This window comes from Moschus berezovskii, chromosome 16 (assembly GCF_049115385.1).
Source record: "Moschus berezovskii isolate FMDL1 chromosome 16, NW_MosBer_1.0, whole genome shotgun sequence".
NCBI lineage: Eukaryota > Metazoa > Chordata > Mammalia > Artiodactyla > Moschidae > Moschus > Moschus berezovskii.
In genome coordinates, this window is record NC_142475.1 from 7828165 (window position 1) to 7852922 (window position 24758).

The 24758-nt window shown below is 40.9% G+C and overlaps 1 pseudogene; it reads right to left on the minus strand.

Moving 5' to 3' along the window:
- Positions 1 to 23425: 23425 nt before the first annotated feature.
- LOC129560405 (spindlin-1-like) lies at positions 23426 to 24209 on the minus strand (annotated as a pseudogene).
- Positions 24210 to 24758: the final 549 nt, after the last annotated feature.

The window sequence follows — 24758 nt, forward strand, 5'->3', positions numbered from 1 at the left end:
ATCCATCATTATCTCACAGCTATAGAGTCATATTGAGACAGGTCACTCATTCTCTCGAGGATCTAATTACCTGTATTAATTTATATATAGTCCAAGGAGAAGGAGTGTGGATGCTAGAGAAGAGAGATTGGAACCTGCCATTATGGTTAAGAAAATGCATAATATAGAGACATTTCTGATAGACTTCAATTCAGTTCAGTTCAGTTCAGTCGCTCAGTCGTACCCGACTCTTTGTGACCCCATGAATCACAGCACGCCAGCCCTCCCTGTCCATCACCAACTCCCAGAGTTCACTCAGACTCAGGTCCATCGAGTCGGTGATGCCATCCAGCCATCTCATTCTCTGTCGTCCCCTTCTCCTCCTGTCCCCAATCCCTCCCAGTATCAGAGTCTTTTCACATGAAGTGGCCAAAGTATTGGAGTTTCAGCTTTAGCATCAGTCCTTCCAATGAACACCCAGGACTGATCTCCTTTAGAATGGACTGGTTGGATCTCCTTGCAGTCCATGGGACTCTCAAGAGTCTTCTCCAACACCACAGTTCAAAAGCATCAATTCTTCACCTCTCAGCTTTCTTCACAGTCCAACTCTCACATCCATACATGACCACTGGAAAAACCATAGCCTTGACTAGACGGACCTTGGTTGGCAAAGTAATGTCTCTGCTTTTTAATATACTATCTAGGTTTGGTCATAACTTTCTTTCCAAGGAGTAAGCATCTTCTAATTTCATGGCTGCAATCACCATCTGCAGTGATAGACTTGGGGAGCCCCAAATATAAAACATGCTGCAAAAATGTACAACAGAGTCCCATAAAGGGAATGCAACATAAAAGGAAGGAGTCAACAGATGTGAGTCCTTTGAGATGGAGACAAAAAACCATTTCAGGTAGAGGGCTGCTACCAAAACTGGAACAGGGAACCATCTTAACCCAGCACTCTACTTATGATGCACCCCAAAGTTGAACGAAGTGAAGATTCTTTGGAATGCTTTGGAGCCTGAGTAATTCTTCCAGCTGATCCTACCATAAATGAGAGAAGAAGAAAAAAGGTTTCCACTTCTTAATTGTGAAACAGTTTTAGACAGTGCAGATCCCCTACTGGTACCAGGATTTTGGAGTACTGTTCAAAGTAGCTAATACTGCCAGCTAATGTCTCAGATTTGTTGGTGGTCATGAGGATGACCTCCAGTATCAGCAGAAGTCAGTTATCTTCATGTAACAGAGGGGTAGCAGGAGCAAGAAAACTGGGACTTCTACTATTGGAGGCAGAACCCTCAAATCATACTCTAGAACACAAAAAGATAATATGGGTCAGAGTCCTAGATAGTTTAATGACTGTAGTTATACGTACACAAACACATACACACAGCTCTTTCAGAATTTCTAAAAGTTACTGCAAAGAAGTGGGATTTCTATGTAAGCAAGTAGACTTTAAACCCGAGCTATTTGAATATTGCACCCTTGAACTGATGAGTCTTGTAGCCTTCCAGATGTATACATACTGATTTAACGATTATAAAATACAACCAACATACACTGTATTTCAGTAAATGGTGCTCCCCTCCATCCAGTTATTAAAACAGGAAATTGTGGCTTCATCCTTGATTTATTTCTATTTTTCACCACCATGTCATTCTTTGTTGTTGTTCAGTCACCAAGTCATGTCCGACTGTGTGTCACGCTGTGGACTACAACATGCCAGACTTCTCTCACCTTCACGATCTCCCAGAGTTTGCTCAAATTCATGTCCCTTGAGTCAGTGACACTACTGAACCATCGCATCCTCTGCCACACCCTTCTCCTGTCGCCTTCAATCTTTCCCAGCATCGGGGTAAAGGACTCTTTTCTCAAGTCGGGTCTTCACATCAGGTGGCCAAAGTATTGAAGCTTCAGCTTCAGCATCAGTCCTTCCAAAGAATATTCAGGGTTGATGTCCTTTAGGATTCACTAGTTTAATCTCCTTGCTGTCCAAGGGATTCTCAAGAGTCTTCTCCAGCAACATAATTTGAAATTATCAGTTCTTCGGTGTTCAGCCTTCTTTATGGTCCAACTCTCATATTCGTACATATCATCCGAAGTCTTACTATCTCTACTTGAATGTCTCAAGAATCTGTCCCCTCTGCTACATTACTCACTGTCAACACGTACATTGAAGCCATCACTCTATCATAGAATACTACCACGAAGCCCAGTTCCTTTGCCTCCTTCCATCTCCTCTTGTTCCCAATAAATCCATTTTCTGCAGGGTTGTTTGGTAAAATATGATTCTGATTATGACGTCATTTTTATAGCTATTTTTTGCTTCCTCATTTTTCTCAAGATAAAAGCCAAAATCTTTAACCTGGAACTGAATGATTTAGGCTCTTCATTCCTTATCAGTCTTGGAGAAGCCTTACTAGCCTACTGGCCACAAAGATAAGGATAAATTTCCGTAGTCCACATCCTCAGAGTACTCTGTTTCTCTTCTTCAGGACCATGTCAAACCAATAATTAATCATTGATATCATAATGTATGTGATTTTTTTAATGTCATTCTTTATTTGATGTCCATCTTCCCTACTAAGCTATAAGCTCTTCATAAACCTGATTGCTTACCTATATTTCTGCCCAACAGCATTCCCAGTGCCCAGGCAATGCTTGTATCTATGAGACAGAAGAGAAAGGAGAAAAAAAAAATGAATATTTGTGAATCTCCCCAAAGTAGCTTTTACAATGAGGGTTTGCTCCCACCTAATGCATTTGCACTTTCCAATAGGAAAAAAAGGTTGTACTAAAGAAATTTTTTAAAATTTAAGTAGATTTTATATCCTTTCTAGGAAATTCATTTGAATATTCACACCTTCTCTTGCCAATATGTCTCAAAGTCACACATTGAGGAAAAAATCTGAGAAAATTCTGAGAACAGCTGGTTAGCATATTTCTTGATTAAAGAAAAAAAACTTACATAGGAAATAAGTAAAGTCATGAAGATCAGACCTAGTTATCGCCTTCTCAAAAAAGAGAACCCAAGTATAACCCTTCCATTTAGTTTTCTGTAAACAAACGGCCACAGGAGAAATTCTAGAAAGTCTTAGGTAAAGGTTAGATGCTCTCAGGAGGCCTCGGTTCCTTTCCCATTGTTTATAAGCAAGCCCAAATTGAGGTTGCTGAAAGCCACTCAAGCTTGGTGCAATCTGACAACCATCCCACACCGTGGAGTGTGTATGCATGGGAGGACAACGTAAATTGCTGCTGTGCTATGTTCAAATGTCAACCCTGCACTTCCAGTTTCTTTGGTTTTTATCACTAATCAGGGCAATTTGAAAGCAGAAAATGAGGAAGGGGGAAGGCACCTTTTAGGTGGATCATTCAAACATACAGTAAAATCCAGTCACTACATTTAATTACAAAGAAAAGATGTCACTAAAGAAATCATTCCAAGTACATTAAGAGTCATACAATAAAGACATTAAAAGTTAAAGTGACTCTCACCTCACTTGCACTATCTGAGCAGACATAAAAAATAAAACGCCTGGAAAACATAAGGCAAACGATCTCTGACGCATTAGGCTATCTAGCATAAAAATTTATGTTGCTGCGTGTAAACAGGTCAAAAAGAAATCAACCTAAAACTATTAAAGTGAGGATAACATGTACATTTGTTTTCTAGGGCTGCCACAACAATGCACCACAGACTAGAATGCTTAAACTACAAGAATTTATTTTCTCACAGTTTTGGAGGCTAGAGGTCTGAGATCTAGTTGGGATAGGACTGGTTTCTCCTGAGGTCTTCCTATCTTGTAGATAGAATCTTCTTTCATTGTCTTCAGATGGTCTCCTCCCTGTATCTGCATCTCAATCTCTTTATAAGGATGCCAGGTATATTGGATTTGAGCCCATCAATATTATCTTATTTTACCTTAACTACCTCTTTAGAGGCCCTAGCTCCAAATACAGTCACATTCTGGATGTTAGGATTTCAGCATATGAATTTTGAAGGTACACAATTCAGCCCATAACAACATGTCTGTTAAAAAATAATCTCATATTTTTCTTTTATTTCCTATTTGCTTATTTTTAATTGATATATAATCCACATACTATAAAATTTGCCTTTTAAAGCGTACAATTATATATCACAGGACTCTCCAGGGTGGAAGTCTGCATATATTTGCTTCCAGGAAGGAACCTATTATTTTTTAAGTATAAACTTATGGAAACCAAGCACTCTTCATAAAACAATGTGAATAATTTAGTTGAGACATTTGTGAAAATGAGAGGGTACCAATTTTTTAGTAGTTGAATAGAATTTTTAAATACCTATCAAATTTTTAAATGGTAAATTCTTCAATTTCCCACCTTGAATTTCTTACCTCTGTAACTCAACAGTTTATTTAAACCTTGGAATTCAAATATATGTTAGTTTATTTCCCAACTAAACCACCAATTATTTAAATGACAGTGGCTCATAACCAAGAAACTGTTCATTCCCCAAATATCCCTCCATAATAAGAAGATGTCACTTGAATAACCCTCTTCCAGAAAGAAGTACAATGAGTTATAACTTGACCTTGGGTGAAAGTGGGCTGACAGTAAAGAAGGGCATTTAAATCAGTGCTATTTTTCATGATGGCTAAACTGATTCAAAAGCCCATAGAAGTCGGTTAGTACTAAACACATAAATCGTACTAAAAATACATACATACATACATTAAATAGTATATTTATGTATATTATTTATATTTTATGTAAAATACTAAAACAAATACATAAAATATTACTAAAATTAATACTAAATACATAGTATTAAATACATAAAATAGTACTAAAGACAGAATTTTGTCTTTAGTAGAAACATTACAATGTTGCACTTAGATCATGGCAGAAAAGGGTAACAAATTTTTTTAACTGGCCCAAATAGTCTGTTACTTTCAAACACTCATCCTTGTTTATTTTAATATAGTAGAGGTTTCATTCATCTTTAAGGTGAATTTAGCACATTGTGAGTAGTGTTTATCACAATAGTATAAAAAATGACTTTAATTGATATTTAATGATTCCTCCCTTTCTGAAACATTATTTTTCTTTGGTTTTGTGTCAACCAGCTCCCTTTAAAATTCTAACAAACAGCTTCCCAGAACTTTTGGCTAGGAAATCACAATGAACCAGTCCTAAACTTTTTCTTCATTGATTGTCAAGATTGACCTGATTATCTGAAGACCTTCTTTCAGATTCAGGATAGAAGAAAATGCATATCTATGCAGGTCACCAGTCAGAGTGACAGGTATTTCCTCCAATCTGACTAATTATCATTGCAGGGTGAGGGTGTCGGAGAAAATAGAAAATATTCAGAGACACTTTCTTTCAAAAGGATGGGGTCTTAGTCTTTAAACGAATCGCCTGAAGCTCTATCATCTCACAAAAAATCCGGTCAAGAATGCCACCTGTTAACATATTTCACTTGGACGTCATTTTTTTCCTCCTTTCCTCATTGTCTCTGTGTCATTGTCCTAACCTATAAGACACTTTTCAGGGTTGCTACGACAATTAAATACAATTAGCCTTTGGAAATGTCTCACTCTCAGTGACTTTGGAAAAAAATAAAAAGTTTCTGTAATTACTTTGAAATTTGTCCTTGCATAAACTGCTCAGAGATAATTTTGCTCAGCCCAAACAACAACTATTGTCACATTTGTTTTCCAGAAAGCCCTTGGACTAGGGCAATTAGATATTTAGTAAATATGACAGCCATCTCTTAATCTACATGAGTGGTGAATATCTGAATTTAGAACAGTAGACTGGAGAAGAGAGCACTTCAAGTCATAATGAAACAGAATGTTGAAGAAAAGACATTGGAAACTTGATGTGAACCAACATTCTCAGTGTAATCAGCTATGTCAAAAGAGAAAGAAAATTTCACTTTCTTAAAGGTGGAACCATGTCAACCCCATCGCTCCTATGCTGACTTATATACTCAATTACTCTCTGCTTTGGAAAAATGTGTATTTTATCACTATATAATTTTTCTCCCTTCTTTTCTTTTTTTATTTCGGTTCCAGTTCGGTTAGGTTCCGTCGCTCAGTCGTGTCCGACTCTATGCGACCCCTTGGACTGTAGCCTACCAGGCTTCTCCGTCCATGGGATTCTCCAGGCAAGAATACTGGAGTGGGTTACCGTTTCCTTCTCCAGGGGATCTTCCCGACCCAGGGATCGAACCCGGGTCTCCCACATTGGAGGCAGATGCTTTAACCTCTGAGCCACCGGGGAATTCCCTGGTGGCTCAGATGGTAAAGAATCTGCCTACAGTGCAAGATACACAGGTTCAATCCCCGAGTGGGGAAGTTCCCTTGGAGAAGGAAATGGCAACCCACTTCAGTATTCTTGCCTGAAAAATTCCATGCACAGAGGAGCCTGGTGGGCTACAGTCCATGGGATCACTGAGAGTAGGACATGACTGAGTGACTTTCACGCACAGGTGCTGTATAAGGCATTGGAGAGTCAGAAATAAATTGTGAAGGTTTTTAGAAGTAATCTCAGTCCAACGAAGATAGACATATAAACTCATTTCCTTAGTGGGACACACACATTCCGTCCTAACTTTTTCCTTGGTTCTTATTTTTATTTATTTTACTTTGATTCTAAAGTTCCCATTTAAGAAAAAAAAAATCATGTGATTCAACTGTGTTTATGTCAGAGAATAGGGATTCCCTGGTAGCTCAGCTGGTAAAGAATCTGCCTGCAAGGCAGGAGACCACGGTTCAATTCCTGGATAGGTAAGAGCCCCTGGAGAAGGGATAGGCTATCCAATCCAGTATTCTTGGGCTTCCCTGGTAGCTCAGCTTGTAACGAACCCACCTGCAATACAGGAGACCTGGGTATGATCCATGATGTACTCTGCATATAAGTTAAATAAGCAAGGTGACAATATACAGCCTTGACGTACTCCTTTTCCTATTTGGAACCAGTCTGTTGTTCCATGTCCAGTTCTGACTGTTGCTTCCTGACCTGCATACAGATTTCTCAAGAGGCAGGTCAGGTGGTCTGGGATTCCCATCTCTCTCAGAATGTTCCACAGTTGATTGTGATCCACACAGTCAAAGGCTTTGGCATAGTCAATGAAGCAGAAATAGATGTTTTTCTGGAACTCTCTTGTTTTCTCCATGATCCAGCGGATGTTGGCAATTTGATCTCTGGTGCCTCTGCCTTTTCTAAAACCTGCTTTAACATCTGGGAGTTCATGGTTCACATATTGCTGAAGCCTGGCTTGGAGAATTTTGAGCATGACTTTACTAGCGTGTGAGATGAGTGCAATTGTGCGGTAGTTTGAGCATTCTTTGGCATTGCCTTTCTTTGGGACTGGGATGAAGACTGACCTTTTCCAGTCCTGTGGCCACTGCTGAGTTCTCCAAATTTGCTGGATTATTGAGTGCGACACTTTCACAGCATCATCTTTCAAGATTTGAAAGAGCTCAACTGGAATTCCATCACCACCACTAGCTTTGTTCGTAGTGATGCTTTCTAAGGCCCACTTGACTTCACATTCCAAGATGTCTGGCTCTAGGTCAGTGATCACGTTATCGTGACTATCTTGGTCATGAAGATCTTTTTTGTACAGTTCTTCTGTGTATTCTTGCCACCTCTTCTTAATATCTTCTGCTTCTGTTAGGTCCATACCATTTCTGTCCTTTATCGAGCCCATCTTTGCATGAAATGTTCCCTTGGAATCTCTAATTTTCTTGACGAGATCTCTTGTTTTTCCTATTCTGTTGTTTTCCTCTATTTCTTTGCATTGATCACTGAGGAAGGCTTTCTTATCTCTCCTTGCTATTCTTTGGAACTCTGCATTCAGATGCTTATATCTTTCCTTTTCTCCTTTGCTTTTCGCTTCTCTTCTTTTCACAGCTATTTGTAAGGCCTCCTCAGACAACCATTTTGCTTTTTTGCATTTCTTTTTCATGGGGATGGTCTTGGTCCCTGTCTCCTGTACAATGTCACGAACCTCCGTCCAGAGTTCATCAGGCACTCTATCAGATCTAGTCCCTTAAATCTATTTCTCACTTCCCCTGTATAATCATAAGGGATTTGATTGAGGTCATATCTGAATGGTCTAGTGGTTTTCCCTACTTTCTTCAATTTCAGTCTGAATTTGGCAATAAGGAGTTCATGATCTGAGCCACAGTCAGCTCCTGGTCTTGTTTTTGCTAACTGTATAGAGCTTCTCCATCTTTGGCTACAAAGAATATAATCAATCTGATTTCGGTGTTGACCATCTGGTGATGTCCACGTGTAGAGTCTTCTCTTGTGTTGTTGGAAGAGGGTGTTTGCTATGACCAGTGTGTTCTCTTGGCAAAACTCTATTAGCCTTTTCCCTGCTTCATTCCATGCTCCAAGGCCAAATTTGCCTGTTACTCCAGGTGTTTCTTGACTTCCTACTTTTGCATTCCAGTCCCCTATAAAGAAAAGAACATCTTTTGGGGGGGTTAGTTCTAAAAGGTCTTGTAGGTCTTCATAGAACCGTTCAACTTTGTTTTCTTCAGCATTACTGGTTGGGGCATAGGCCTGGATTACTGTAATATTGAATGGTTTGCCTTGGAAACGAACAGAAATCATCCTGTCGTTTTTAAGATTGCATCCAAGTACTGCATTTCGGACTCTTTTGTTGACCATGATGGCTACTCCATTTCTTCTAAGGGATTCCTGCCCACAGTAGTAGATATAATGGTCATCTGAGTTAAATTCACCCATTCCAGTCCATTTTAGTTCACTGATTCCTAGAATGTCTATGTTCACTCTTGCCATCTCCTGTTTGACCACTTCCAATTTGCCTTGATTCATGGACCTAACATCCAGGTTCCTATGCAATACTGCTCTTTACAGCACCAGACCTTGCTTCTATCACCAGTCACATCCACAACTGGGTATTGGTTTTGCTTTTGCTCCATCCCTTCATTCCTTCTAGAGTTATTTCTCCACTGAGCTCCAGTAGCATACTGGGCACCTACCGACCTGGGGAATTCCTCATTCAGTATCCTATCATTTTGCCTTTGTTACTGTTCATGGGGTTCTCAAGGCAAGTATACTGAAGTGGTTTGCCATTCCCTTCTCCAGGGGACCACATTCGGCTGTGGTCCATGTGATCAGATCGACTAATTTTCTGTGATCATGATTTCAGTGTGTTTGCCCTCTGATGCCCCCTCGCAATACCTACCGTCTTATTTGGGTTTCTCTTACCTTGGGCGTGGGATATCTCTTCACAGCTGCTCCAAGAAAGCGCAGCCCCTGCACCTTACCTTGGATAAAGGGTATCTCCTCAAGGCCGCCCCCTGACCTTGAACGTGGAATAGCTCCTCTCAGCCCTCCTGCGCCCGCGCAGCCACCGCCTATTGGACGTGGGGTAGCTCCTCTCGGCCGCCTGCCCTGGCCTCAGGCGTGGGGTAGCTCCTCACGGCCGCGCCTCTTTGCCTGGTCAGTTGCGTCGGGTCCCCCGCGTCTGCGCCGCCGGGGCCGGCGTTGTGATGTTTACTGTATTGTAAAGCACCTTGATCATGTGAGGAATGATCTATAAATCACTAAAAGATGAATTAGAAGGAAACAAAGCAAAGAGTATATTTCCCAGTTTCAATGCCCCTTTAATTGGTTAGGTAGATTGTCACAAGTGCTGAGTGAAGCTGGACAGGTTTTAATCTTATCTCTGAGTTCAGTTTAGTTTGAAATCAGGTAGGAAATAGACAAGAAGCATGCCCTACTCCAACAGTATTAATTTCAGTAGGAACTGACATACTCAAGTATGATCAAACTATAGAAATTCAGGAATCAGGGCCATAACCTGTCATCTCATTTTTGTGCCACCAACATTCCACTCATGCAGCTACTCATCCCTGGAATCGTCTTCATACTTCTATGACCTCAAGCTCAGATTCCACCCAGCTTTTTCTGTTTCCTTCTTATTGAAGATATAGTTCATTCATCTGTCCTCCAAAATCATCCTATATTTTAGTGGAAATACGATTGTGCATGCAATATGCCAAAGCCAAGTAGCCACTCATTCTTTGAGGAAGAAAATTCAGGTGGACACTAGAGAGTCACTTGACTAAGCTGAGAAATGTGGACTGTTGGTGAATGAAAGCAAAATGTCACAAGGGTTCAGAAATGTTTCAGAGAGTCTGGAAGTTTAATCTGCAGGTGTGACAGTGTCGTAATGGATCCAACTCAAGGGTTAGCCAGGTTGAAGCCATATTTCTAGAGATTTTCTTCTTACTGGATAGAGAATAAAGGTTACACAGAGATTATAGTGCTAGAACTGAAATCATGAAAAATGAGGTTCAGAAAAGGGCTCCCAGACAAATAGAATAGTAGTAATTATAATGAGAATAACAACTGTTTGAAGAATTGCATGTAATAGTTTGAGGAACTGTACCATGCCTGACACTCAACTAGATGTTTTATGTTCATTAGCTCATGTAATATTCAAAACCATCTTATGAAATAGGTACTATTATTATCCCAAATTTATATAGGGGAAAATTAACCCTTCCAGAGCTTGAATATCTATCCCAAAGTTAAATAGATGCTGTTGATGGCCTGGAGAAAGGACTACAACCCAAATGTTCCTATAAGCCGGGAACCAACAAGACGAATCAACACAGGAGGAGTCAACGCAACCTGGATATGTGGTTTATCTCTAATTCATCAGATTGCAGGTGAAGCCAGAGTAAATAAAGCTTTTCGAGACAATATGGAAATAGGAAATACATCAGTCATGTGATTTGTCCCAAAATCTTGGGTATCAGTCTTTAACTCTAAACCTTATCAGTAAGAAAGGCTTGAAGCTTGTGATAGCCAGATGAGATCAGGTTAGAAATTACTACCAAATAGGATCCTCATGTTTGTCCACTAGGAAAGGTAGGAAAGTAAAGGTCAGGGGAGAAGACAAGAGTTTATAGATGAGATGGATGAGGGAAATGAAGTTCACGGGACGGTTTCCAGATTTCTGGTTTAGATGATTAGATGGATAGTATAGGCTTTAAAACGGAAAGGAATATTTAATGGTTTTCCTGTATGATGCCAAATAATACAATAACTAAACACTGAATTTTTCTGCTAGAAAGTCATTGGCAAGCTTCACTTATACTCTTTTTGTAGCGTGATAGGCAAGAATGCAGAAATCAGGGGACTGAATACGAAATGCAAGTGGAAATAATGAACAAAAAACTGAGAGAAAGGAGTATCGAGAGTCATTCTATCTACCCACTGCCACAGAAAAAGGCAACATTTGTTCATGGCGGACACCACTTAAAGTTTATATGAGGAGACGGGGATGACAGAGGATGAGATGGTTGGATGGCATCACCGATGCGATGGACATGAGTTTGAGCAAACTCTGGGAGTTGGTGATGGACAGGGAGGCCTGGCGTGCTGCGGTTCATGGGGTCACAAAGAGTCAAACACAACTGAGCGACTGAACTGAACTGAGGTGCTGAAGTGTTTTCAAAAAATAAAAACTTTGACAGCTTGGGGCACTTCTGTGGCTCTAGCTGTCTCATTGCCTTCTACTGGAGAAAAGAATCCAAGGTCTCCGTGGAGGCTGACTGAAGATCTTCCGCTCAGAAGAATTTAAAAAGATGGTGGAGGTCACTTAAGTTTTGGATGGAGAGCAAGGCAGCGCTGTTCAGGCCATGCAAAGGCATGGCCAGTTTCTTTGCCGTCTACTCCTGGTTTGTCCCTGTGATGGGCAGAGGAGGGGTAGGTGCTGAGAGACAATTCAGCAGAGCCTGGATCGGAATCTTGCCAGCGTTATTCCCTGGGCGACCTTGAGCAAGTTCCCTTTACTTTGCCAAGCTTCAGTCCCTTCATGTATAAAATAGGAGAGTCAAATGACAAAACCACTGGGGTCCTGGCCGCCATCACCAAACTCTCACCAAGGACTAGACGCTTCATTCACGATGGTCTCCCAACAGATTTGCAAAGCAGGAGTCTTCATAGTTTACAAATCAAGGGTGCGAAAGACTTAGCTGTAGTGCCAGACAAGAGGCATGATCAGTAAATACTAGTTCCCTGCTTCCTGTAATACTTGCAAAATCAAAAAGTCCACACGCATGGACATAAATACACACACACACACATAAAGAGCACATAAGCTAACGTTCCTTCAGCTTTAGTGTCTCAATGTACACATTGACTCCTCCAGGAAGCCTCTGAGAAGACCCACCCCTGCAAGACTAATTGGAAGTCCTTCAGTGAACTCCTAGCGCACAGAGTGACTTACAGCACAAGAGATACTTTGTTTCACTGATGTATCTCATTTCTCATCTCCTTTTTTGTCTGCTTCATGAAGATAATAATATTAAGTGTTCCATAGAGTTGCTGAGAGAATAATGCTTGAACCCTCAGTTCAGTTCAGTTCAGTCGCTCAGTCGTGTCCGACTCTCCGCGACCCCATGAATCACAGCACGCCAGGCCTCCCTGTCCAGCACCAACTCCCGGAGTTCACTCAAACTCATGTCCATCGAGTCCGTGTTGCCATCCAGCCATCTCATCCTCTGTCGTCCCCGTCTCCTCCCGCCCCCAATCCCTCCCAGCATCAGAGTCTTTTCCAGTGAGTCAATTCATTGCATGAGGTGGCCCAAGTATTGGAGTTTCAGCTTCAGCATCAGTCCTTCCAGTGAACACCCAGGATTGATCTCCTTTATAGTGGACTGGTTGGATCTCCTTGCAGGAAACACCATAAAAATATCAGATCTTGTGATGACTGTCATTGTTGTCATCATGATCACTGGGTGAATCTGCATTAGAGAAGTTTTATTCACTTTATCAAGAATACATATGAACTTTTAATAAATATTTATTGACTTAATAGGCATGTAAACAAATTTGCTCATTATCAACTGATAAATACCATAGACATGAATTTTGAAGTTGAATTTTTCCATTTTATGTATTTATTTATTTATTTTTGGCAGTACTGTGTCTTCATCGCTCCGTGTGGGCTTTGCTACTTGCAGGGACTGGGGGCTGCCCTTCCGCGTGGGGCACGGACTTCTCACTCTGGTGACTCTCGCGGAGCACAGGCTCCAGGCATGGGCCTCAGTCACGGTGGCTCACGGGGCTCAGTAGTTGCGATCTGCAACCTCTGAGTTGTGGTGCACACTTAGTTGCTCCAAGACACGTGGAATCTTCTCGGACCGGTGGTCCCCTGCACTGACAGTCTTATCCACTGCACCACCAGGGAAATCCTTGAAGCTGACATTTTTTTTTAGATTATTTTCTATTTTTCCAAAAGGAAGATGAAACTATCTACAAGACTAAAAAGGGGCTATATTCCTTACCACAAGTAAAAATCCCTAACTTCCCCAAATATCTCCAGAGAAAAAGGCTAAAGTAAAAGTACCCATTAAAACATTTAAATTTACACAACTAGAACTTACCTTAGTCTACAGAAATCCCAGTCACAGAGTACAACTTCCATGACACTTTAAATCAAAGGTGGGTGGTTTTGTAAATATTTTGGTACATAAACCTTCTGGAGAACAACTTGGCCGTATTTATGAGCAACCTTAAAAAAAAAAAAAAAGCAGTAATTTTTTTTTCTAAGAACATCCTAGAATAATAATTAAGAACACAAACAAATGTTGGCTTTAAAGATATTTAACTACATGGTTTATAATATTTAGACAATAAACAACAGGAGATGAAATAAATCATTTAACATCTGTATAATAAAACACTAAGCAGTTATTAAAATTAATATTTTACACCACACTTACTATAAAGAAAGATGTTTATACTATCAAAGGTTATAGAACAGTCTGTAGAGCATAATACCATTTTTGCTTTATTGAGAGCACAGAGGTAACCAGAACAGGGAATGAGAGAATATTATGTAAGCCCCAAAGCTGGTAATCTCTCCTGAGTACTCACGGCCCTTATTTGATCCTGTTCATCCTCTGGTCCTGTCTTTCCTACTTTTCACATGTCGTCTAAACTTACCATTCTCCGTATCATATTGACACAGTGTTGTTTCAGAAACAGCATCATTGTCCATGTTTTTGCCGGAAAGCGACGTAACTGATGTCCCTATCCCAAACTTGCCCTTCTCAAGTCCAAACTCCGCGGGGAAGACAGAGAACAGTCTTTCTTAAATGCTGATCTAAATAAGCATAGCATGTCTTCAGGGCAAAGTCTGTACTCCTTGATATCACGAGACGGATAGTCGCTCAGTCGTGTCTGACTCTGTGCAACCCCACAGACTGTAGCCCACCAGACTCCTCTGTCCATGGAATTGTCCAGGCAAGAATACTGGAGTGGGTTGCCATTTCCTTCTCCAAGGATATCACATATGAACCCATTAAACCCATGACCCCTACCTACTTACCTCTGCATCTCATTTCACTTGGTTGCTAGATCCTTGCACAATTTGAATTCAGATCCAATTTAACTACAGCAGGTTTCCTAAACCTGCCAAGTTCAGTGCCAAGTTAAGTTCTCTGCATCTTCACATATGCTGCTTTTTCACCAAAAGCAAGTTTATCTCCTCATCTAGTTGCTATTCCTCTTTTACAAAGATAAAATTATTTCTGTTTAAAAGCAAACTGACTATAAACTCTTCTGTTAATGCAGGCGTTTGTTTCAGTGATAAACTATATCTCCACATTCAGAAATGGATAAAGGAGAGTGGAGGCTAAAATTCCAAGGTGTCTGTGGACTTTTCCATAAAACTAATCAAGAACCAGAATAACTCGAGTGAGTATCCCTTTATTTAACTCAGGACAAGCTTTGGGTAGGCAAAGGAAGATCTTTTTCAAGGGATATTGAGAAGCAACTGTTTTATATGATATCAAAAGTCAATTTCTATTTCAATCAATGTATGGACACCAAAGGGAAAAAGCAGTGGGTTGGTGTGATGAATTGGGAGGTTGGGATTAATATATATACACTACTAGATATAAAATATATAACTAATAAGAGCCTACTGTATAGCACAGGAAACTCTATTCAATGCTCTGGTGATGAGAAGATTATGTACAGGTGGAATTGATTCAGTTTGTTGTACAGCAGAAAGTAACACAACATTGTGAAACGACTAAAGTCCAATAAAATATAAAATAAAAAAAATCATAGAGCTGGCCAGGAGTTGAAGAAGCAGAAGAGTCTTGAGAGAAAAAAACGGAGATGAGCCCTGTTGCAGAAGACAAGAGCCTCTGGAGGAGTCTAGCCACTGAGAACTCCTCATCATAGCAAAGGTCCATAGTAGGGATTTTTGTCATTCCAACAACATCCCCTTTGACAAACAAGTGTGGGTACACCCATACACCAGCTTCTCTGAGCTCTGGATGCCAACAGCTCACAGCTGCACCTTTCTCATAAAAATGCCCGTTAACAGCAGGAGCTCTTAGTTCAGAAACGCCTGAGAGGTGGCCTGCAGCCAGTGACTGGCTGATGCAAAGGCATAAGGAGCCGTCCTGGTCTCTAGCAAGGAGAACACTGTGGTGCTACTTTCATTCCAGAGCTCCCTCCAGGATCCATGGTTTCCCTAGCTTTTCCCCTTTTCCTATCCTGCTTTCTTCATTCCCTTATAGACTTCACTGAAGCCACAGGAATCCCTATCTCGGGCTCTATGCCTGAGGAACACAGCCCAGGATAGGGACCTCAGATTTTCTAGACCAAGATTCAATTCAGTTCAGTTCAGTTCAGTCGCTCAGTCGTGTCTGACTCTTTGTGACCCCATGAATCACAGCACGCCAGGCCTCCCTGTCCATCACCAACTCCAGGAGTTCACGCAAACTCATGTCCATCGAGTCGGTGATGCCATCCAGCCATCTCATTCCCTGTCGTCCCCTCCTCCTCCCGCCACCAATCCCTCTCAGCATCAGTCTTTTCCAGTGAGAACAAGATTGTGTAATACTAAATTTAAAATTTTTTTTTCACAGATTAAAAACTCTCCCAATACCCTCATCTTCGAAAGCTTGTGCTGCCCACATGTATTCATCAAAACACACCCTGGAAAAGCATCTTCTTTAAGTTTGCAGAGAAAATCGGAGGTAAATGGCTGAGATCCACGTGAGGTTGGTACAAAGCAGATGGAAGAAAACAGCTACAATGAGATAATTCACTAGAAGCTCAGAACCAATCAAAACAATGAGAATATAGATGTCTGGGAATTCACAGAAACAACCGGAAGGAGATAAGTCTGCCCACAAAAAATGGGAATTGTAGCAGATACAAACTGACGCTCCACCCCGTAACCTCTGGGCGTTCTTCAGTTTCCCTCCAGCTGGATCCCGTTGCGCTGATAGCACGTCCCTGAGGGCTTTCTCCAGTACTCCAGGAGAAATACTAATTTAGTCAATTCACTGCTTTTTCTCCCATTCCGGTCTCATTTCCCCCGACTCTCTTGTTCTTCCTGGAATTATCTTCCAAATAAATTACCTATACCTAAAAAGTTTGGTGTCAGAATCAGCTTTTGGAGGAACTGAAACTTAGGAAGAAATCCCAGGATAATTTTATTTAAATGTGCATTTCCCTGAAAAATTATTTCAACTATCACTTTTCTGGAGATCATTTCTCTGGCCTGCTTCCTCCTCAACTTGTAATTCTTTATCACACCATGAATAACTCTCATACATTGGAATAAACTCTGTGTGTGTGTTTCTTTAAGAACTGAGCTCCTTAAAGTTAGAAAACGTGTTTTATATCCCTCTGTACCCCCAGGGCCAAGAACAGTGCCATTAATTTTCATAAATGTATCAGTTAGAATTAGTTCTACTGTTGAAAACAACATCAGTTCAGTTCAGTCACTCAGTCCTGTCAGACTCTTTGCGACCCCATGGACTGCAGCACACCAGGCCTCCCTATCCATCACCAACTCCCGGAGCTTGCTCAAACTCATGACCATTGAGTCAGTGATGCCATCCAACCATCTCATCCTCTGTCGTCCCCTTCTCCTCCCACCTTCAATCTTCCCCAGCATCAGGGTCTTTTTTAAATGAGTCAGTTCTTCACATCAGGTGACCAAAGTATTGGAGTTTCAGCTTCAGCACCAATCCTTCCAATGAACATTCAGGACTGATTTCCTTTAGGATGGACTGGTTGGATCTCCTTGCAGTCTAAGGGACTCGAGAGTCTTCTCCAACACCACAGTTCAAAAGCATCAATTCTTTGGTGCTCACCTTTCTTTATAGTCCAACTCTCACATCCATACATGACCACTGGAAAAGCATAGCTTTGACTAGATGGACCTTTGTTGGTAAAGCAATGTCACTGATAACAACGTAAGCCTCCACAAAATAAAGTGGAAGAGGATTTATTGTATCAAATACTTAAGGAGTCCAGAGAGAGATAGCCAGGTTTGTCTTTCATTCAAGGCTACAAATGACTCAAGCAACGATACCAAAGTCAACTTCTTCATCTCTGTTTCTCCGGATATGCTACCTTGAAGTTGGTTCCGTTTTCCGTACGTTTGCAAAAGGACTGCAGCAACAATAGTCACTAATCCTCTGAGGTTTATATCCAATACAGAAAACAGAGTCTATCCCAGCAGATGCAGAAAGCATAATTGCATTCAACTGGGTATTACGTGACCATCCCTGACCAATCGCTGCCACCATAGGAATGCTATGCACTAATTGGCTGAAGTCTGGGCCATTTGATTTGTTTCTGAAGCTGGAGAAAGAGTCCCACCTTGAAGCAAACAGCTGAAACAGGAAGGGGGTGATTTCCTGGGGGAAAAAAATCAGTGTTATTAATAAGAGAGAAAAGTGTGTGCTAGAAAGCAAGTAATTGATGTTTCACTACAATGAATAAATAATGATGAATGGCAATATACTTAAATACCACAGAATCTCACTGTGATTTTTGCAAGTAAACACTACACTTGCATTTATATTCATATCATTTTACATCAAAATATGTTTTTAAAAAAGAGACTGAAAGTATCATTTTTGTCTGAAAAGTTTTCCTGTTTTGATTGATTAGGGCTTTTGTTTCCTCACTCAGACTCAATATTTTTGTCTGCTTCAGTGGATAAGAATGCTTGTTTTAATAAAAACTTGCTTAACACTTGAAACATAACAGAGTATTTAAATTTAGTTTTAGGACAAGACTATATGCAACCAGCAGGGAATGTATTTGCCCCATTAACTAGAGTTCTCATTGACCTCAAATATTGAGAGAGTTGATATTCTGAGAATGAATGCTACTAGGTCCTGAAAGAACTGGGCAGTTTAATATTTATGTAACAAACCCAAGAGACACATGAAAAAGTGGAGAAATCCAAATCATTCTGTGGTGCCTGTTTCACCAATTAGAGCATTAAAAAATGGCATTGTGTTTAAAGTGGAAAATAAAATTTCACTGTATAATATTCATTTTTCAGTTTTCAAAGTTAAGTGAAAAATTCTTATTGAATTAAACACTGTTTAACTGCACCCTGTTATTTTCATGAAGAAAATAACAATCAAAAAACACTAATGTACTGCAAAAACCATCACAGTATTGTAATTACTCTCCAATTAAAATAAATAACTACTTTTTTTTAAAAAAAAAAGCATTGATGATAATGTACATTGGATTTTTAAAGAAAGCCTTACAAAATATTTCTAAAAACTAATGAAATAGCTTTGAATATAAAAATACCTAGTGTATTTTAAGATATGTGTTATATTTTTCATATTTTTTTCTCTCGGAAATGTATCCTAAAATAACCAGAAATGAGAGTAATGAAAGAGTACTTAGACTTCTTTCTAAATATTACTCACCTCTCCTTTCTCTTCACCCTGCAAGTGCTGCAAGCCCTCCTACAAATTCCTGGAGTGCAAAGCTGAGTCTGGCACTTTTTGATTCCATATGCTTTTTTGCACTAAAAATCAACAAGGGTAAGGGTTTATCATCTTCTGCATAAATCAGTGGTGTGATCTAGCATTATGACTAGGGAGTAATCCCGCTGTCTTGAAAAATTAAGAAAAGGAAAAAAAATTTTTTTTCCTATCTCTCAACCTGAAAAGGGAAGACACAAGTTCAAACTAAATGGAAACAGTCTCTTAAACCAACAGTAAGTAGCGAGGTATCTGTGGCTTCACTGGAAAAGAAAAGGAGAGTATTCGGATTTAAGCAATGGCCAATTCGAGGGGTCACATGATGATATTTTCCATTCCTTGCCATGGATATTGCCAAATTTTAAACCCATATTTCTAGACCATTGAGCAGAGTAGGGTCCCTGAACTGAAGGAGGAATCTTCAAGAGACAGTATCATTCCCTCCTTGGTTTTTTATTCCTTAAGCATCAAGCCCATGTAGACTCAAATAAAGTTTAGGCAACCCCTCCCTTGAGAAGTCAAATATACCTGGCACTGTAGAAGAAGCATTTGGATATAGAGTAGGGGAAACCTCTCAATGAGAAGAAGGCAAAGTTACTGGAACATAAATAAAAATTTAACTAGTAGATTGTTAAATATAATTGTAAGAAAAAATATTCCCATTTTAAATATTTTAGTCGTGGACCAGAGAATCCTAGTTTTGAAAGTTGTTGTTTAGTGACTCTTTGGCAACCCCACAAACTATAACTTGCCAGGTTTCTCTGTCCATGGGATTCTCCAGGGAAGAATACTGGAGTGGGTTGCCATTCCCTTCTCCAGGGGATCTTCCCAACCCAGGAATCAAATCCAGGTCTCCTGCACTGCAAGCAGATTCTTTACCATCTGAGCCACCAGGGAGGCCCAAAAACAAACATAGAAAACAAGAAACCTAAATATATTTAACATGCAAATTTAGTTAGTTACACTGAGCATTCTATTTAGAATAGAGAATGCAAAAAAGGATGGTCTGCTTTTAAAGTCTTCCTTTGAAGCTTTATATGGCAGCCCAACATCACACACACACACACACACACACACACACACGACACAATAATACTACAGCAGATCAATGAGAAAGGCCAATGCATTTTATACAGAGATTCATGTCTTTTGTTGCCAGAAGTCCCATGATTATTTTGGAAATTAATGTTGTATTCCTAGAACAAGGAACCAACATTCTGACGCCATGAAAGTGAGAACAATGCATGCAGGTCTGAAAGATGAGCCTAAACGAAGCTTGAAATACTCAGCTGGGAGCAGAGTTAGTCATGGGTCAGGGAGTGTGGTTTAAGCCTCAGAAGGAAAAAGAATGGGGAAAAAATAGGAAAAACAATAACAAAAAAAAAAACCCTTCCCTTTCCTGCAACCCTAAAGGCAATAAATGGGACAATGATGAAAATGCTGATAATAAATCACCTGTCACGCTCACCTGGAGAGTGGCAGATGCTGTGGTATTAAGTTACTAAAGGTGCCTGCGGACCCACCACAATGCAAGTCATTAAGTAACACAAGAACTGCTCCAACTGGCCCAGCCCTCAGGGAGCCTCCAAAGGACTTTGTCTTTCGGCCCACAGTCACTGTGCCTTGCTCACGCAGTGCGCGCGGAACAGCTCTCTCCGGGCCATTCGTGTCCACTTCGGCTCGGGGAGCTGGGCTCAGCCTTGAGATGCACATGCAGAAACTTACAAGAGCCCCCAGCAGAACAGACGACGGACCTGTAGTGTGACACTTGTATTTGTGACACTCGTGACAGCTGCATTTACACACTGCACGAGGCTACCGTCCACCAGGCCGAGGCACAGTCTCCCCGAAGGCAAAAATGGACATCAGGCAAACCGCACAGAGCCCAGCCTGGACACTACATCATCTCGGACGTCAGGAAGAGCCACGAGAGAGGTCGCCAGAGTCGGCGCTCGATGGCCAGCATACACACCTACGCTGTCTGCCCAAATAGTAGGTAAGATTTTCAATCTCTACAGGACTGGTTTCACAAACCATTTTTCTCCTAGCTTTCAGACTGTCAGGGATCCTCCAAAACAAAGTGATAGGTTGATGTTTTGCTGCTAAATGAACCACTTTTGCAGCTTTATTTTAGTTTCAACAAACTTGCATGGAAGGTTACTCTGGCTAACGGGTGCTACCAGTCACACCCAGAAGCCAGTGCAGGTGACTGACCCCGACGTGGCAGGACTCACCAAATGGAATGAGTCCACATCAAGAGCACACCATGATCAAGAACGTGCAGCACCGTGAAAGGTGTCGGGAGTTTCAGCCGTTAATTGTCTAGAACCTACAGCACCGTGAAAGGTGTCGGGAATTTCAGCCGTTAATTGTCTAGAACGTACAGCACCGTGAAAGGTGTCGGGAGTTTCAGCTGTCAATTGTCTAGAACGTACAGCACCGTGAAAGGTGTCGGGAATTTCAGCCGTTAATTGTCTAGAACGTACAGCACCGTGAAAGGTGTCGGGAGTTTCAGCTGTTAATTGTCTAGACAATTCTCTGAGGCGGAAAGCTGATGGGGCAAAGCCTTCTGACCATAGCCATACACAAGTAATAACAGCAATAAAAATAAAGATATCCCAGAGAACTTGTTAAAAGGCAACAGTGCCATTCTTAAATTCACATTTCTAATATAAAATACTATGTTCTTCCAGGAACTTACCAAATACTCATAAACCATGGATATACCACTGCCTTTTAAATCCATGTACTGAAATCCAGGTTACTAATTTGTACAAATAATGGACCATATGCGCCATCCAAAATGCACCTGCATTACCCAGTGTGGACCAAGAACCTGGGTTTTGCTTTAGAAAAGCATTTATAATAAAAAATGAACAAAGCTGAGAATGAAAGGCAGACTTCTACCCAGATTTCCAATTGTTTTGTAAATTCTAATGTGGGTCATTAACTGTTCACAAGGGATTCACGCTTGAATTTAGTTTTAAGCCTCCAAATTTAAATGATGCTCCGGACTTCTGAAATTTAAAACAAGCTGAATGTCCCCATATGCTTCCTATGCCCAAATTTAATTTTAAACAAACAGCAGTAACACACTAAATATAAATGACTTGGGTCAAACACTTCTGTTAAACTGCAGAAGATTATTTAACTCCCACCCCAACCACAAAGAAAGGACTGACAATGAAGTGTGTGTGATATATACATAAATATAATATGTATATATACACACTAATATAGATAGGTAGGTAGGTAGATATACCTCAAATAAAAGGCAGTAATGAAAGGGTTAACGGCTAGGCCGATCTCCCCTGAGAGGCCAGAGGTCCCCAAGTCCAGGAGACAAATGGCAAACAGCGGACAATTTTTTTTTTCTACATTCCTTTGCTCCTGCTTTAGCCACCGTGGACGGCTCCTTTAATTCTGTGTTGCTATGACAGCAGTCCATTCTGCCTGAAAGTAACTTTTTTCCAACCTTGAGCTGCTAATTGCCCAACCAAGCAATATATCTTACTCAGGGAAATGTTTTTCTTAAGGTATGTTGACATGAGTTTGAGTGTACTCCGGGAGTTGGTGATGGACAGGGAGGCCTGGCGTGCTGTGATTCATGGGGTCGCGGAGAGTCGGACACGACTGAGCGACTGAACTGAACTGAACTGAAGGTATGTTAATGAAACTATGTATCTTGTTTGGAGGTCTGTTTTCCTTCAAGACTTATGCATCTCTCCCAGAGACCTCTGGTACAGAGATGACCCCCTCTTGTGCAGACATGTATGTTGTGGGGTGCAGCTCTCTCAGCCTTGAGGTGTTTCTTTCATCTACGATCAACAGCTTGCTAACCAGTATAAGACACCTTGCTAAAAACTGGCAAGCGGGTACTCTGCTGCCCCCTTCTGATGTCTGTGTCAGAAGCTTTCTCTAACTCTTTTATACTGTTATAAACTTTGCTACACAAAAGCTCCAAGTGGTCAAGCCAGGTCGCTAGCCCCAGATCGAAATCCTCTCCTCTGGAGGCCAAGAATTCTGGGCCCCCGGCATCATTCGTAGCTTATAGCCACAACCTTTCAATAACAAAAATACAAAAATATGCTTGCATTACGGCAGCAGAATAAGAGTGTAAAGGAGGAGGGGAATGTGGATAAAATCTATTACAGTTTTAAGTGACTATGATACTAGCTTAACTTTCAACAGTGTGTTAGTTGCTCGGTTGTGTCTAACTTTTGGCAATGCAAGGACTCTGACACACCAGCTCCTCTGTCCATGGAATTGTCCAGCAAGAATACTGGAGTCAGTAGCCATTCCCTTCTTCAGGGGATCTTGCCAACCCAGGGATCAAACCCATGTCTCCTGCATTGCAGGTGGATTCTTTACTGTCTGAACCACCAGGGAAGCCTTAGCTTTTACCAGACTTGCCTGTAACCCTTCCCAACAGACAGACTTTTAAGAGGAAGGAGTTCCTTACACAAAATGCGTTGTGGTCACATAAATCTGTACTATTCAGAACAAAACCAGTTCTGCTGGCAGAGATCTGTGTTCTTAGGGACATTTAAGTTTTCATTAAACTGGAAAGCAATCAAGTCTTTGTGTCTACAAATTATACGTTTAATAGTTCCACAAATTTGACAAAGTTCATGACATCAGGTTGTTTTCACCAGATCGTAGGCAAAAATATGGAAGTCATCATCAAACAATGAACTAGACAGATGATGTGGCTCCTACTTGATGAATGACCATGCTGGTCCTTTCAGAGCCATCTTCTTTGGCCTATTTCATTTGTTTGCCTACCGGGCTGTCTACAACTTCTCCCAGTTCCCTTTCTGCTGGAGGTGAATCATTAGACTCAGACGTAATGTGAAGGTTGCCTTCTTCATAATCGTCTAAGAGCTGGTACATATACCAGACAGGATCTTTTTCTAGATGATGGAAAGCCATGTGTTCATCATAGGGGTGCGTGCTAAGACCATTCCCCTCCACTCATCTTTAGAACCATCCTTGGTCTCAAACACCTGCTCCCTGCTTTGCCAATCGTGTTGGCTAGGCGTGCATCACTGCTTTGCAATGTTACAAATGTCCTCCCTATCAGGAAGGACTTCAAGAGCAGAAACTCATCTTTATTAAGTTCTAGTACCTAAACACAGTCAAACCCATCACATTTTTTAAGATACAAAGAAGGACTTACAGGCACCTGGTCCAGAATGGCTCCTTTCCCCTGGGTGACGAGGCCGATCCCTCTGTCCGCCTGTGCTGAATCCTGCAGCCTACACTGTTCTGCTGGGGCTGGGAAACAGGTTGGCTCAGCCCTACACTGCTTGGTTGTTTTTTGTGGGATGTCCGTTTCTTCACCATACTTGCTGATACACCCGCATGGCCTGCATCAGCTCTGGACCACTGACCAGGGATCTTCCCAAACGGGGTCTCCATTCATCTGCATTTAAGTGAGCAGCAGAGCTGCTGGACTAGCTTGAAAATTCAATATGCTGCAATTTGAGATTTTTCACGGAATTTCAATATTCTTCTTAATCCATCATCCCAAGCACTCGATTTTTCTTTTTGTTTTACAAGTTCAGCAAAAATACGTGATTACGATAAACAAAATTTCTACCACAGCACACTGTATGCCCGTGTGTTCCAAATCCACCTCTGTCCCCGTAATGCTTCCAAACTATGTAGGCATTTAACTCATTTGAGTTTTCTTTTGTGTATGGTGTAAGAAAATGTTCTAATTATTTACCTATCTGTCCTGTTTTCTTGCACCACTTATTGAAGAGATTTTTTTCCTCATTTTATATTCTTGCCTCTTTTGTATTAAATAAGTTGACCATAACTACATGGCTGAGCGCAGAAGAATTGATGCTTTTGAACTGTGGTGTTGGAGAAAACTCTTGAGAGTCCCTTGGACTGCAAGGAGATCCAACCGGTCCATCCTAAAGGAGATCAGTCCTGAATGTTCATTGGAAGGACTGATGTTGA